Source organism: Lissotriton vulgaris, chromosome 5, assembly GCF_964263255.1.
Source record: "Lissotriton vulgaris chromosome 5, aLisVul1.2, whole genome shotgun sequence".
NCBI classification, from domain to species: domain Eukaryota; kingdom Metazoa; phylum Chordata; class Amphibia; order Caudata; family Salamandridae; genus Lissotriton; species Lissotriton vulgaris.
In genome coordinates, this window is record NC_141693.1 from 218,231,556 (window position 1) to 218,247,133 (window position 15,578).

A 15,578-nucleotide genomic window follows, 5' to 3' on the forward strand; every position below is an offset into this window, starting at 1 on the left:
CTGATAAGTTGGTGAAAGAGGATATGAAATGGGCGAAGGGTTCATATTTGTTAATGGCTGCCATGGATAGATAAGAAAAGGAGTTGGTAAAACCAACCGTAAAAGCTCACCAATTGTTAATAACATCTTGTGCAATTGAACCATACCTGAATACTGTTACAAACCCCAACCACCGTTTTCTTCTGGTCAGATTCAGGTTGAATCCACTTCATTTTCTCCTTGCTGATCCCCCGGGATGGAAAAGGGTGGAGGATTTGGGGGTATGTTCCTGTGATGACTTTTCTCCCCAGAACACAATGCACTTTATCTTTTTTTTATGAGCATTTTTTGCACATTTGGAAGCGTTTTATTCTCCCAATTTTAAAAGATAAAGGTTTCTTGAAAGTCAAGCCAGCACTTCTCTATTTGCAGCTGCTTTCTAATGTGTGGGAGACCTTTAGTATAGCTAGCTTTCTTACCGCAACAGTTAGATTGAGGAGGGAAATAAAGAAAAAGGCAACTGATTCCCATGATCTAGTTTGAAATCATTAAATGTAGTCATGTCTCTAATTGGACCAGTGGTTTTTAAGAAAAAATCCCAAAAACAATGAATTATCTGTTTGATATGCATCCAATGTCTTAAACTTTTTTTGTGATTCATGGTTTTAAAATTTAATTTTATGTATTGTATAGTATGCTTTTATGGTTTTGAATTAATCGAATAAAGTACTTTTGACTGACTGACTGACAGTGGCACCGTTGATGACCACACCATCAACACCAGCACTGTTGATGACGGATTTCTTAATGTCAACACCGCAGTTCACATTAATGTCGACGATAAATATTACCAAAATTACAAAGAGTGCTCTAAGGCCTGAAGTGACCTCTCCCAGCAAGGTCTCACCTTTGCCACCAAGTCCCTTACTGGATCTGGAATACTCGAATTATGACAGGCCTTTTGGGTCTGTGCACGGCTCTTCAAAACTCCAGGTGAAATACCTTGAGGAAGATGATGATGATGAGGAAGCTGACGAGCAGTACTACCGCCCATTTTATGCCGCTCCTTGGTGCTATTATGAGAACTATCAGTACCATCCGCATCGTCAGCCCAGACAGGATGAAATGCAGATGCCCATATCACTGGTCCAGGATTTGCAGTCCATGCTGCAAGATTATAGACATAGATTCCCTGAGCCTCCAGAGGAGCAACCACTTCCACAGTCTCAGCTTGCTTCTCCTGCCATGCCAAGGAATATCCCTCTCCCAATAGCACCCAGGATGACACCTGTCTCTAATATAGCAGCACCTATAAGGGAGGACAGAAATCTTCAGAAGATGAAACAGAGGAAGGTGAGGACCCTGACCCTCAGTGTCTACTGGATGAATGGGATGACTACCGTATACCTACTCCGTCATCTCCACAACCCCATACTTAAAACTCTAACCCAGAGAACAGTGGGGGTTTTCATAACTGATGGACCAATCTGCAGCGCAATTCCATCTTTCAGTCTAGGTCAAACAGTCTGACTGCTTCCTTTATGAATTTAAGGAGCAAGCCAGAAAATCTGTGAGGGGTATCCCCATTATAGACTATGTTGGGGACCAGGAGATAAAAATAATGAGGAACCTGGCTACAGTATCGCCAAATACCGCTTGCCTCATGAGTCATCCCAAACCCGACTCTGTCATCTCTCAAGCAGCACAAAGGCACTCAAAAAACCCTTCTGCTCTTTTCTCCGTGACACCAGACAAAGAAGGCAGGCGCTTGGACAACTTGGGAAGAGATTCTCTTTATTGTCTGCTATCACAGTCCAAGCAGCCAACTCGCTAGCGATCCTAGGGCATTATGACTGCCAGATGTGGTCAGTTGTCAGCAGCCTACTCAATTTGGTCCCTGAAGACAGGAAGGCGTAAGCAAAAATGATCCACCAAGAAGGGGAGCGTACTTTCTCAGAGATGATAGATTGCGCTCGAAATCACCTCCACATGCTTCCGTCAATTGGCCAAAGCAGCAGTCTTAAGACTCCATGGATGGCTGAAGACTACCTCTATTAGGCCGGAGGTCCAATCCAAAATCTTGGACGTAGCCTATACCGGTGAGACTTTGTTTGCGAAACATATTGATGACACCCTGTTGGCCATAAAGACAGACATTAACACCCCTAGGTCCCTTGGCACCCTCTAATTTAAGAAGTTGACCTTTCAGGGGGCTAGAGGGGGGTATCACGGACCCCAGCATTGCCAACCCCATCTCAATAAAGACCCGCCTACCATCTGGCCTAATGTCAGCCACCCTCAGCAGCCAATAACCAGCAATAATGCTGGCCACGGGTGCAATAGAAAAGGTTCCTTCTCATCAAAAAGGCATGAGATTCTACTGCATGTAAAAAAACAGGGGAATAGTGACCTATCTTAGACAGCAGAAAGTTGCACAAATTTCTGCACAAACAATCGTTCTGTATGATTACTCCATCCAACATCCTCAATCTCTTGAACAGCGGAAATTACATGAGCTCCTTGGATTTATAGATGAAGTACTTTCACATTCCCATAAACTCCAACTATTTCAAGTATCTCCATTTCACCTGAGCCGATACCCATTACCAATTCATGGTCCTGCTCTTTGGCCTCAAGTCCACTTCTTTGGATTGTCACCAAATGTCTCGCCCTGGTAGCAGCCACATTCCACTAACAAGGTCACTAGGTATTCCCTACCTAGACAACTGTTTGCCAAAAGCTTGAACCTTGCAATAAGCTTACAATGCTACCATAGCTTGCCTCTCACTGTTTCACATGTAGGGCCTCACTGTAAATTACCCTAAATCCTCCACCATCCCAAGTCAAACAATAATGTTCTTGGGCGCCAACCTCGATACAATCTGAATCAGGGCCTATCTTTCGCAAGACAAACAGCGGAGCTTGTCAAGCCTGGCTCTAAAGATCTCCAAAAGAAGGTCAGTTTCAGTGCAGCTGTTCAAGTCGCTCCTGGGCTAGATCTCCTCTGCAATAAACCTACTCCTGCTGGCATGGTAAGATGAGGCCATTGCAAGAGGAGCTCCAGATGCTCTGGAGCCAATCCGAAGGTTCCTTCGAAGACAAATCCCTAGGATGAGGGAGACACTAGTGTGGTGGTCTCAAATAAATCATTTCTCTCAAGGCCTCAAATTCCTAACTTCAGTACCAGACTTCGTCATCACAACAATGCCTCCCTGAAGGACTGGGGCAGCCCTTTGCAGGATCTTTCAATCCAGGGAAAATGGTCTGCACTTCAAAAATCAATGCACATCAATCGCATGGAGCTGAAGACATTATCTGTCACTCTACTGGTCTGTACAGACACTACAACCAGCATATTTTACATCAACAAGCAAGAGGAAACCAGGTATCCAACTCACTCTCAGGAGGCTCAAGACCTTTGGAACTAGCTCACGGCCCACCAAATACCTCTAAACGCCGAGCACGTGTCGGGAGTGAACAATACCTCAGCGGACTCTTTCAGCAGAACCAGACACAGTTGTCACAAGTGGTAATAGGAGACACAAACGCCAAATGCCAGTTGTACGTCAGTCGATACCCACTCCCTGGATTGTGGGGGAATGCCCTTTCAATGAGATGGTCTGGTATTTATGCATACGCTTTCCATCCTCCTGCTCATACTGAGTATCCTCAACAAAATGAATTTTAATAGCTCTGAAGTGGCCCAGACAGCATTGGTTTACGGAGCTCTTTCTGTTGCTGGAGTATAATCCTATCCACTTACCGAAGATCCAAACCCTATTGATGAGGAACAACGGCCAGATCCTACACCCAGAATCAGCATTTCTCTAATTGGATGCATGGCTCCTGAATTTAACGAGTTCGAAGATGTAATTCTCCCTCAAGACTGTAGGGAAAATTTGGCTAAAGAAAGAGCTGAATCAACAAACAAGACGAACAGGTTGAAATGGAAAAGATTCTGCTCATGGTGTCAGCAATCTAACCTGCTTTCCTTGGGGGTGTCACCTGAGCTGGGTGTAACTGGGGTGGCGTGGTGAGCAAAAGAATGATGGATTTAACCCATTAAGGGTTAAATCCATCATTCAGGCCATTTAGCCAATCCAGACATCGGGTGCCGCTTTGGCTCCAACCAGTCCACAGCATCATTTGCAGAAGCAAAGTAGAATGACTCCCCCCACTATATATGTTTGCAGTTTCCCAGGGAGAAGCAAAGGCCTCACAGGTGCTGTTTTATGGTTAGAAAAGTCTCTCTCTGGCTTTGCAAGGCAAGCCCCCGGTTGCTCAGGCTTGCAACAGATTGAAAGACTAGCAAAGCGCAGACGTTTCCATCCAGGGTCCTGCCCTAAAGACTTCTTAAGGTTGGCATAGAGCACCCCTGCTGTGATCCATGAGATGGTACCCCTAAGTACCAATTTGCCTTTGGATTGCCCTGTAACTCTGCCTGCAACACAAATTAACATTTTAATATATTCAGCAGAGTGCAATAAACTTCAGCCTCTTGAACGCTGGGTGTGGGGTGGGGGGCTGACAGCGTGTCCAGTAGTCGAAATTAAGAGGACTGCAACAGGGTGGGGCAGGTATAAGTGCCTGATCCATCCCCCTGAGTGCAGGAATGACGCTGTAAGAGTGCTGGACTTTGGGGATTCCCTGGATGGTCCCAGCGAGTGGAGCGTGGTGGATGTGCCAGAAAGTGGCACTAAGGTGGCCACCCTCTTAAAGGGTCGCACTGTGGGCGCCGTGGGCAGCAGCATAGTGCCGATATTGGCAACCCTTCCCCACAACATAGTGAGGCACCAAGTACACAATGTAGTAAAACAATAATGCCAAACAATGTTTGTTGGGAAACAGTTTGGTGCAGGTTTATTTCATACACGAAATATGAAAGGGCAGGCAGCGATGAGAAACCTAAGTTGCCCAACTGCATGATGAGCCAAACAGCACCGTGGCCAACCCAATTGGTGCTACCCTTTTATCTGGGAAATGTCTTCCTTAAATACCATGGACCACCAGTCCATGATTTTACCCATGCCTTTTTAGGGGCGGAGTGTTGCAAGGCCAGCCCCCAGTTACTCAGGCTTACAACCGCCCGAAGGACTAGCGGGACACCGACTTTTCCATCCAGGGTCCTGCCATAAAGACTCCTTGGGTTTGGCATTGAGCAGCCCTGCCGTGCTCCTTGAAATGGTACCCCTATATACCAATCGGCCTTCGGATCGCCCTGTAACTCCTCCAACGCCCGAGATGTGGCTGCCGTCCTATCGGCCCCCTCTTTCCCCCCCACCCACCATATCAGGCTCCATAACCTCCTGCAACCCGCAGTTACCAGACCTGCCAGCTGGATCGCATCCATTTGCACCTTAGTCTGGTGTACCCCTCCCTATTGGAGTATCCTGTAGTGTTTGCCCTAATAGGTTAAGCCCTATTTAACCAACGCCCCTCTTTCTCAGTGAGCTTGGCCTGGCTGTTTTGCAGTGCTCTATGAATTGCACCTTTCACCCTCTGTAGGTATTAATGACTTGAATGTATGCCGGGAGAACCCAGTCCTGCTATAACATTGTCAAAACAATGGGCAATTTGGTCCAATGGCAAAATTCTTGTACCGGTTTTGCCAGGGTGCAGACAAATGAAAGACTTTGTGATGGTGAGCAGATGGCGTCAAATAGATGTACACTTCTACCTACACTTCCTAAATTTTGGAAATGACAAATGTCTTCTGATAAATTGGAAAAGCTTTGTGCTGGTGAGCACATGGCGTAAAATTGTGCAAGTAAACTACATTTCCTTAAATATGGAAATGCCAAATGCTGTGTGACGAGTTTGTCAGCATTGTCCTCTGAACCAGTGTGAAAGACCACTTCCCAGCCACCTAGCGCTAATGGCAGTGATGGAAGGCGGGCTTAACTGAAGCATCCTATGACTCACTCCCATTTTTCCTGAGGACGCATTTCCATTCTAATGCATGCCGGGGGGCCAATCTCCAGTACCAAAATGCGAAAGGAAGCCGTAAGGTGTCATAAGTAACGGTTAATCAGTGGTCAGCACCATTCAGATATCTTTATCCACTTAACTGCTGTTTGACACTTCATCAGCGGATCCCTAGGACGCTACGTCGGTGTTGCTTTCTCTCCCGCCCGGGGAGAGGTGTTACAGGATGCAGCTTCCAACTCTCGCTGCCTCTGCCCCAAGGGCCGTATGACCCGCTGGCGCGGGCCTCCTTGCCTCCGACATTTTCTTGTTCAGCTGCGGGCTGCCGATCCCTCCATCCCTCTATCGCGGAGAGACAAAATCAAGTTGACTACGACTAACTTACTTCGCCGGGGTGCCACCGATGCTACACCGGGCATACTGTCTGCAGGACCGGTAGGTGCAGAGCTCAGCGCTCAGCCACCCAGGCCACCTTTTGTACTACCTTTCAGTAGGGAAAATAGCAGGAAAATTAACGAGGCACACAGTTCCCTCATTAGAGAGACGTTTGATGCTGCTACCCAAGAACCCTGCAGTGCATTGTCAATTAGATTGTTCTTTTTCACAAACAAGTTAAAGGATACATCCCTGGCAGTACCAGGGTTGTGACGATTGTGTATAAACTTAATGAAGGTACCCAAGAAGATGAGTGGTCATAGCTTATACTTTCACTGTACTGTAGTCTGCTTGTGGAAACAAAATCTCCTTTCATCCTAATCAAAGATAGTTGAATATTATTATATGAAAAATGCAAACACAATTGGAGTAAAAGATAAAACATACAGATGACTTATGATGCGGTCCTCTTCTGCAGACATTTCATCCCACATAACAGAATATATAAGAAAGTTATATAGCCAGACTTTTAGCTCCCTTGCAGTTGTTCCTCTTCATTGGAAAAAAATGAAGGTCTGTTTTCTAGTCATAAAGACATCTTGAAGCATAAGCGGCATAGGCACTTGAAGTAAATACTTTGGAACTTACTTAAAAGAAGGAGGCTCGACAGACTTCCATTGTTGTGTCCTTGATGACGTATCAGATTAATTTTCAGGTTGAGTTCCTCCAGTGTGAGAATTCTGTTTTTTAGACCGCGAATGGCAAGAAAAAGATAAAAAGGGAAACTGTACAAATATCTATCTGAGCAGGTCTGATGAGAACCACTGCACAAACAAGAGATTGCTTGAATAATAAAATATGTTTCTTGTGTAAGGACAATGACCATCTCCTTTTCTAAAAGGACATCATAGCATTAGGGAGTGCTAGAAAACAAAAAAGGTGTTTTAACCTGAAAAGGTATTGAACCATCCTGATGCATTTAATAAGCTTAGACCACTGTGGAGTATGAGGTAGAGGCATGGAAGGGCTCTGCTTTGTTTTCACCTGAAATATCCGGTGTTCCAGTTAGCTTAACGTGGTCATCATGTGGACCACTGGCCTTACTACTTAGATGAGATTGCACCTGGCTAGATCAGGAAGAAATTAAGAAAACCATTGGTAGCACCAGTATATGAATTTTTAAAATGCTTGTGAATTGTTACGACATTTTGTTTTTTTGGGTGCTACCACACCGTTGGCAAATTGATAGATAGGTTAGAATGGGGTTTGCGTGGTGCACTCCTTAATCTGCGCTTATTCTCAATCTGTTCTTGTCACAAGCATTTGAAAAGTTCATAGAGTACACAGGCAGATGAATGTCTGCCATTAGTAGTGCGGGTAGGGTCTAACGACGTCAGTCATTAGTCTTTGTTCACTTTAATTCTTGTGGAGGGTGGCTCCTCCTCCCCACCCAGCACACCCCTTTGAAATCAAAGACAAGAACACATTAAGAATAAGCGCAGATTAAGGAGTGCACCACGCAAACCCCATTCTAACCTTTAAATAAATTTGAGCATACACCCAACCACTTCAGGCAGCCTGAGGCCAACTCCAGGGCTGCACACAGCCTTCATGTAAGGTGCAGTCATGAGCATTTCATTTGGCGTGCGAGTTTTGGTTTGGAAGGCTGTTGTGAGAATATTGGATTGTTGTACGTAGAAAACAAATGTTGATGGGACATTATAGTTAAATGAGAATGGCAGTCAAAACATACCCTTTTAAACTAGCAAAACCACTGAAAATCACCAGTTATAGTTATCTCGAGTGCCTATATCTCGAGTGGAGAAGTGTGGCTCAGGGGTTAGAGTGGAGAAGTGTGGCTCAGGGGTTAGAGGCGGCAGACCTGGAGCTTGAGTTCGGCCCGGGACCAGGGTTCAATTCCCCGCCTCGGCGGGTCTTGGGCTCAAAAATTCCACGGACTCGTTAATTCTCGCTTGGGTGCCTTCTCGACTCACGGGTTCACACTCTGCGACTCTGGGCAATAGCTTGCTTAATCTCCACAACGGCCCCTCGCGGTGGGATGCCTGGCTTTCACCTTGTGGATACCCTGCCCGGGTATCTCACAGGGGAATACCAGGACGGGTTCCCTAAGCAAGCGCTGAGATGCCCCAGGGTAAGTCGTGCGCTATATAAATCTCATTCATTTCATTTCATTTCATTTCATTTCATATCTCGTGCTCTAAAATAACTATAACTCGCGCCTTCACCATGCACTGCTAACTACCTCCCATATTACATCACTTGTGACATGTGTGAAATCATTGATAACATCTCTGCAACATCTGATATGACATCATTGAATGACAATACTGTGCATGGTGGGGGTGCAAGTTATAGTTACTTTAGAGCATGAGTTATGGTTACCTGAGATAACTGGTGAATTTCAGAGGTTTTATTACTTTAAAATAGTTAGTTATAACTGACATTTTCACCAAACTATAACCACACGTTCACCTTTTTTTTCAGTGAAATGTTACTTAAAAATAAATGTAATGTAACATATTGTGACAATTCCTAACTAGAACGTCACTTTCACCTTTGTGTTTTTCAGCGAATTTCAAATTTAAAAAAAAGTCTAGTAAGATGTCCATCCCTGTCCATGGCTTGGGCGCAATTGCACCCAACTCCCCAAAGGAACCCTATCCCCTACAGCATACGCCCTAGGGGTTGGATGCAGGACCTGCGCCCAACCCCTTTCCTGCCTGCACGGCTTACTATGTGAAATTACAATATAAAAAGTAAAGTGATAGTCTTAATTATTTTATTAAGCTTTATGAAAAAGTCTTTGACTCTTTCCTTTAACAGTTATTTTTTTATGCTTCAAAGTGTCTTAATAGAAATAACCACAAGAGGTCCCTGCACTCCAGCTGCAGATCATACAGCCCGAGCTTGGAATGTTTTGTATAAAATATGGCAAGCATCCTGGATTCAGTGACCCAGGAGACTTGCTGCTTTTTTTAATGTTGCTGGAAGGCCCCTACGTTCCCATCTGCTTGCTATCCGCAACATTAACAAAATGCTTGGCGGGGCCTCTGTCCCTTGTAGTCACACGACCAGGCTCCATAAATATAAACAAAATGCCCTTACAGGGCACTCCATGCCAGAGCAGTGAATAATAATAGAGCGGCTTATGATACTTATTTATTATCTGAAAGAGACTGCAGTTATAGATTCCTTACCTTTAGAATTACCCTAGGCGTCAGACTGGATACAGCGATTTTTCTTTAGCAGTACCCCTCCACATTGGTAGTTGGCGTCGGTCGACTCCGTGTCAGTCGTTGGCGCAGTGGTTTCCAGAATGAAGTCGCAGTGTCTACTTCGAAACCGCTACTGCAGGCTGACATCAGTTCTTTCTTTTTCCATGCCAGCCTTGTGCAGATCCAGTAAGAGCTACCCCTAGTCACTTTTTAAAAAAAATTTTTTAAAACCTTTATTATAAAAGAGCACACAGCTATTCAGCCTAACATCCCGGAGGCAAGGCAGCATAGAATCAGGAGGAGAAAAGTGCAAGGTGATTCACATCAGAACATTGCAGGTTGATTTTTTGTTTTTTAAGAAAGAGAACTAAACCAAGAAAGGAAACTCCAAAAGGCGCGTGAGAGTGGCAATGGAGCAACAGAGACGTCAAGGAGTCGGCAAAAGGCAGAGGAGGACAGGTAGAGAATCGATATAAAGAATGAATGGTAGGATGGGGAGGGGGGGAGGAAAAAGCAGGAGAAGTATAAACAGCATAAAACAGTTGGTGTCACAGGTTACGGTGATAAGTGTTCGTCCAGAGGTACAGGTTCCGGCGGCAGGCACACATCGCCCCTGTACGCATTCCATGCCCCCCACACCTTATTCCATGTCTGAGGCCTCCCCCTGGCTACATAGACCGTCTTTTCTCGGAACATGCACCAATCCATGTTGGCTTTCCATTGTACCACCAGAGGGGCTGTAGCAGCACCCCACTTTTGAGCAATATCACGCTTGGCAACCATATTGCCCAATGTCACCCAACGAGTCTGCGCCGTGTTGTGGTCAGACGGTTCCCAAACGTTAAGGAGACACCTCCGCGCCTCTGCAGCCAACACCACACCAGTCACCTCTCCCATAATCCGGTGCACTGTCGCCCAGTAGGGGGCAATGACGGGGCATTCCCACAGAATATGTAAAAAGGTTGCGAGAGCACCACAACCTCGACGACAAAGGCCATCGGGCGAGAATCCCATATGCAAGAGCCGAGGGCCGGTGACATACACCCGGTGAAGGATTTTGAATTGCACCAGTCGGAGACGTGAGGAGATAGCGACCTCCTTAGGGGAGGACACTGCAGTCTGCCAGTCCTCATCGTCAAGTTCCAGGCCGTCCGCCGTCCATTGGTCTCGCAAGCACAGGAGGAGATCAGTTCGAACATTAATCAATTTCTTATAGGACAGGGAAATAGCACTGTCAGGCATATGGCCATCCAGTATCCTGTCCTCTAAGGGGGAGCTTTCGGGGATCTCTCCCTCCGTCGGCTTGGCAGAGAGCAACGCGTGTCTCAGCTGGGCGTAGCGGAAAAACTCAGAATTGCCCAAACGGTATTCGGCCTGCAGTTGAGGAAAGGTCTTGACTTCGCCCTTAATAACCATATCGTCCACCCTGGAGATGCCTATGAGATCCCATTTGTCGAAGCCCTTGGTGTGCCACAGCCTGCCCAAGATATCAGAGTCGTACAGTGGGGTAAACCTAGTCAGTCTGCCCTGCCAACCCTGCACTTTAGTGATCGTCCGCCAAATGTGAACCGCTGCCTTGGTCGGGCCTGACAGGCGCCGATCGAAGGATCTAGAATACAGGGCACGATAGTAGTTGCCACCGCGTAAGAGCCACCTGTCCATTGCGTAGCCTGGGCTATCAATAGGGCCATAGAAGCCGTGGTTGATAGCAGTGAGCTGAGAGGACCAATAATACCGACGTACATCCGGTAGGGCTATGCCTCCGTCGTACCACAGTAACGTGAGTTTCTGGATGGCGACACGGGGTCGACCATCCCAGAGCAAGGCCTGTTGCAAACTCTCAATCTCCCGAAAATAGCGGGCCGGAACCGGGTCCTGAGTGTTCTGTAAGGCATACAGGAACCTGGGCAAGGACATCATTTTGAACAATGCTGCCCAGGAGAGAGAGCGGGAGCCTGCGCCAGCTATCCACGTCTCTCCGCAGCCGCTGGAGAGGGGGGAGCAGATTGTGGTCGTATCGCGCCTTAGAACTACCGGAAATGTATATTCCCAGGTACTTAAAGCCCTGTCCGGCCATCTGGATATTGCAGCCTCTGGGGAGGCGCGGTGTGTCCCCCTTTAGAATGTAAAGAGAAGACTTGGCCCAGTTGATGACCAGGCCAGAGTGGCGTCCAAAAAGCCTGAGCACGTCGCATGCCACAATGAGCGACTTGCAGGGGGAAGTAAGGTAGAGCAGAATATCATCTGCGTACAGGGAAACTCTATCCTCAAAGCCCGGCGCCCAGGTTATGCCATGTAAGTCCGGGTGTGTACGTAGCATGGCCGCAAGCGGCTCAAGAGCCAGGGCAATCAGGAGAGGTGACAGGGGGCAACCCTGCCTGGTACCTCGGTGAAGGGCAAAGGACGCCGACACGCGGCCATTGACTGTGACATTAGCCAGCGGGCCAGCGTAAAGGAGTTGCACCCAACTCACAAAGACCGGTCCAAATCCAAGCTTCGCCAGCACCGCCCAGAGATAACTCCACTCAAGAGAGTCAAAAGCCATCGTGGCGTCAAGAGAAGCAAGCACCGCCGGTTCTTCGAGGGTGTGGGCTCTGGCCATAACACCATGGAGCCGACGCAGGTTAAGGGCAGTGTTACGGCGGGGAATGAAACCCGACTGGTCCGGGTGCACCAAATCACCGATGACTCCAACCAATCGATTAGCAAGCAGTTTGGCTAGGATCTTAGGCTCCACATTGAGGAGAGAGATAGGGCGATAGGAGCGGCACACGTCTCTTGGCTTTCCCTCTTTGTGAATAACCACGATGGTGGCCAGCCTCTGATCTAAGGGGAGGAGGCCCTCGTCCAGTGCCTTCAAAAACATAGTCCGCAGGTGCGTGGATACCACATCCGGTCGAATTTTGTATAACTCGACCGGAATACCATTGGGGCCAGTCGCTTTACCCGACCTTAGTGCACGGATCGCCAAGGCGATCTCGTCAGCGGACAAGTCTCGATCTAAGTCGGCACGGTCCTCCTCAGAAAGACACGGAAGGTCAATCGTTGAGAGGAACGCAGCCGAGTCAGCCTCGGAGCGGTCTGAGTTGGAAGTGTAGACACCCCGGAAATAATCAGCAAAGGACTCGGCAATAGCACTTGGGTCCGTGACGGCGACCCCGTCGTCGCCCAAGATCTCGGGCACCACGCGGCTAGCCATCTCGCGCCTGTCCAGCCAAGCCAGCAGTTTCCCAGCTTTATCCCCAACGTCGTAGATACGACCTTGCTGTTCCTTGGCCAGGGTAAGGGCAGCATTCGTGGCGAGATCATGGTATTCCGTCTGTTTAAGGGAAAGGGCATGTAAAAGAGAGGGGTCGGGCTCAGGTCCCAGTCGGGACTCGAGGCGCAAAACCTCGTCTTCAATACACGTGAGGTCGGCATCTCTGACTCGCCTGGCTTCCGCAATGAGAGCAAGAGCCTCACCCCTTAACACAGTCTTGAATGCCTCCCACAAGGTAATAGCCGAGCCAACCGAGCCCACATTCTCCGAGAAGTAGAGGTCAATGGCCTTAGCAAGGAGTGCACGAGTCTTGAGATTACGGAAATACCATGGGTTAACCGCCACCGGCCGGTCAGACAGGACGATGTTAAAATCAAACGAGACCCACAACGGGGAGTGGTCGGAAATACCCTGTGCCAAAAAACGGGCCTCAGACACGGCAGACGCATGTGCAGCTAAGGTAAAAACGTAGTCTATACGGGAGAGACTACCATGGGCACTCGAAAGGAAGGAGAAATGGCGGAGCGCGGGGTGTAGTAGTCGCCAACTGTCCACCAAACCCATGGAGTCAAGAAAGGAAGGCAACCACAGTTGGGAACTGCGGAGATCTCTCGGCGGTTGGCGGTCCAGGGAGCCAGAGCAGACTGAGTTGAAGTCACCCCCCATTATCAATAGACCATCAGGCAAGGACAAAATGGCGCCACCAAGGTCCTGGAAAGTACTGGATTGTAGGCCTGGGGGAACATAAACCGAAAGTAGCGCGAGGGAACGCCCTTCCCATCTCCCCGCCACAGCAGCGTAGCGCCCCCTCTCATCAATCACAGTGACGTCTATCTCAAGGGGAAGGGACGCACGCACCAGGATTCCCGCCCCCCGGGAGCCCGAAGAGAACCCAGAGTGGGCCACCATCTTGTAGCCTTTACGGTTAAGAGCTTTGCAAGAGTTTCCAATCAAATGCGTCTCTTGAAGGAGCACAATATCGGGCATATGTCTCTTAAGCAGTTGAATCACCACCCCTCTCTTAACACGGTCACCCAACCCATTAACATTCCAACTGATCACTTTTAATTTCCTACCCCCCATCGTCCCGCAACCCGTCCCACCCAACCCCAGCCAACCCAACCATCAAGTGAAAAACAGCAGTAAACATGATCCATTGCCTAGAGGAAAGAAGAGAGAAAGAACGAACAAACAAATAAACTTGTATAATTGCACCCCCCACCCTGCACCCCTGCATCAGACTAAAAAGCCCCCCCAATCAGCAGTGTGCCTGTCGCCCCATAAACTACTCTACAAAAAGTCCCAGAGGAGTAAGGAATCTCCGCGAACACCTTCCGCCACCCTCCATGTAACGACAGGAAAGTCAGCAGGGTCACTTAAAAACAATACCGACAGTCTCATGAAGCGGGGTCACCAAACGCCGGTGTTACACAGTAGAGCCAAGTCTCATAGATCCGAGCCACCAGCCGCACCTCCATCTTGTTCATCTTGAGCGTCCCGACGCGGCGACAAAGTGTCCAACCATTCACTCACATTCTCGGCGAAGTCAAAGAACAGGGCACGGCCCTCATGCTCAATCCGGAGTTTGGCAGGGAACATCATAAAGTACTTATATCCCATATCTCGCAGTCACCGCTTTACGCCCGCATAACTCTGGCGCTGTCGCTGAACAGCCCTGGTAAAGTCCGGGTAAAAGTGTATTGCAGCGTTCTGGTACTTAAGCGGTCCATGCCGTCTGGACGCCTGCAGGACCGCATCTCGTCCCGAAAGTTGAGAAGCCGTGCTACGATGGGTCTAGGCGCCACGCCAGACTTCGGCGGGCCGCCCGGCACCCGATGGGCACGCTCCACAGAGAAGAAGTTACTAAGACCAGACGGTGCCAAATGGGTCTTTATCAGGTCCTCCACAAAGAGGTCCGTCGCCGCTTCCTCCGACCCCTCCGGAACACCGACAATGCGGACGTTCTGCCGCCTGGCACGTCCCTCAAAGTCCTCCAGCCTCCTCGAGAATTGGTCCGCAGTCATCCGCAGGTTCCGGACCTCGGTTTGCAGGTCCGAGACGTCGGCCGTTAGGCTGGAGGTCTTAATGTCCAGTGTCTTCACTCGATCATTAGTCTTGCCCAGGTCGGCTCTAATGAGAGTCAGATCAACAGCCATAGTGTCCACCTTGTGGGTCAAGATCTCATGTTGCTGCTGCATGTCAGCCCGAAAACTGGTAATGGCTCCCATGATGTCGCTCAGGGTAGGCTCGGAGCCGTCAGGTGAGCCCGTAGATGGAAGGCTTTTGGCAGAAGATCCCGTGGCAGGCGGCGTCTTCGGCTGGACATATCGCTCAATTCTACTCTGTTGTGACTGTGCTTTTCCGCGGGCGCCTTTGTTCGACGGCTTGTCGGGGTCCCCTCTGCCCGCCATGTTGGTTCCGATGAGGAAAAAGGGCTGCACCAGCCAAGCCCGAGCCCAGCGAGCCAAGAAGAAAATCCGAGCTAGACAGTTAGACCAGGCCGATGAAAGAACGCACAGCAGGCAATAGCACTCCGCCAGTAGGGACAGCAGGCAGTCACTACGCAATCCAATCGTGCGGAGTGGCGGAGACCGGAGAGACAATGGCACAGCCCTGGCACGGAGTTCAACTCGACGTAGCTCAGCGTAGGAACCACCGATTTAAAGGCGGAAGGCAGCTCCCGCCTCAGTAGACCACCAGCAATAAGAATCCACCCGCGTGGATCAGGATTTCAGACAGGATATATGAGGAGGATCGGAAGGTCCGCGGAGCTCCGAGCTTACGCGGCCATCTTGGTTGCCCGC

At 48.8% G+C, this 15,578-nt stretch overlaps 1 protein-coding gene across 1 annotated transcript in view; it reads left to right on the forward strand.

Moving 5' to 3' along the window:
* LRSAM1 (leucine rich repeat and sterile alpha motif containing 1) overlaps positions 1-15,578 on the forward strand; it is a 331,526-nt gene that overhangs the window by 306,492 nt on the left and 9,456 nt on the right. The window lies entirely within an intron of this gene.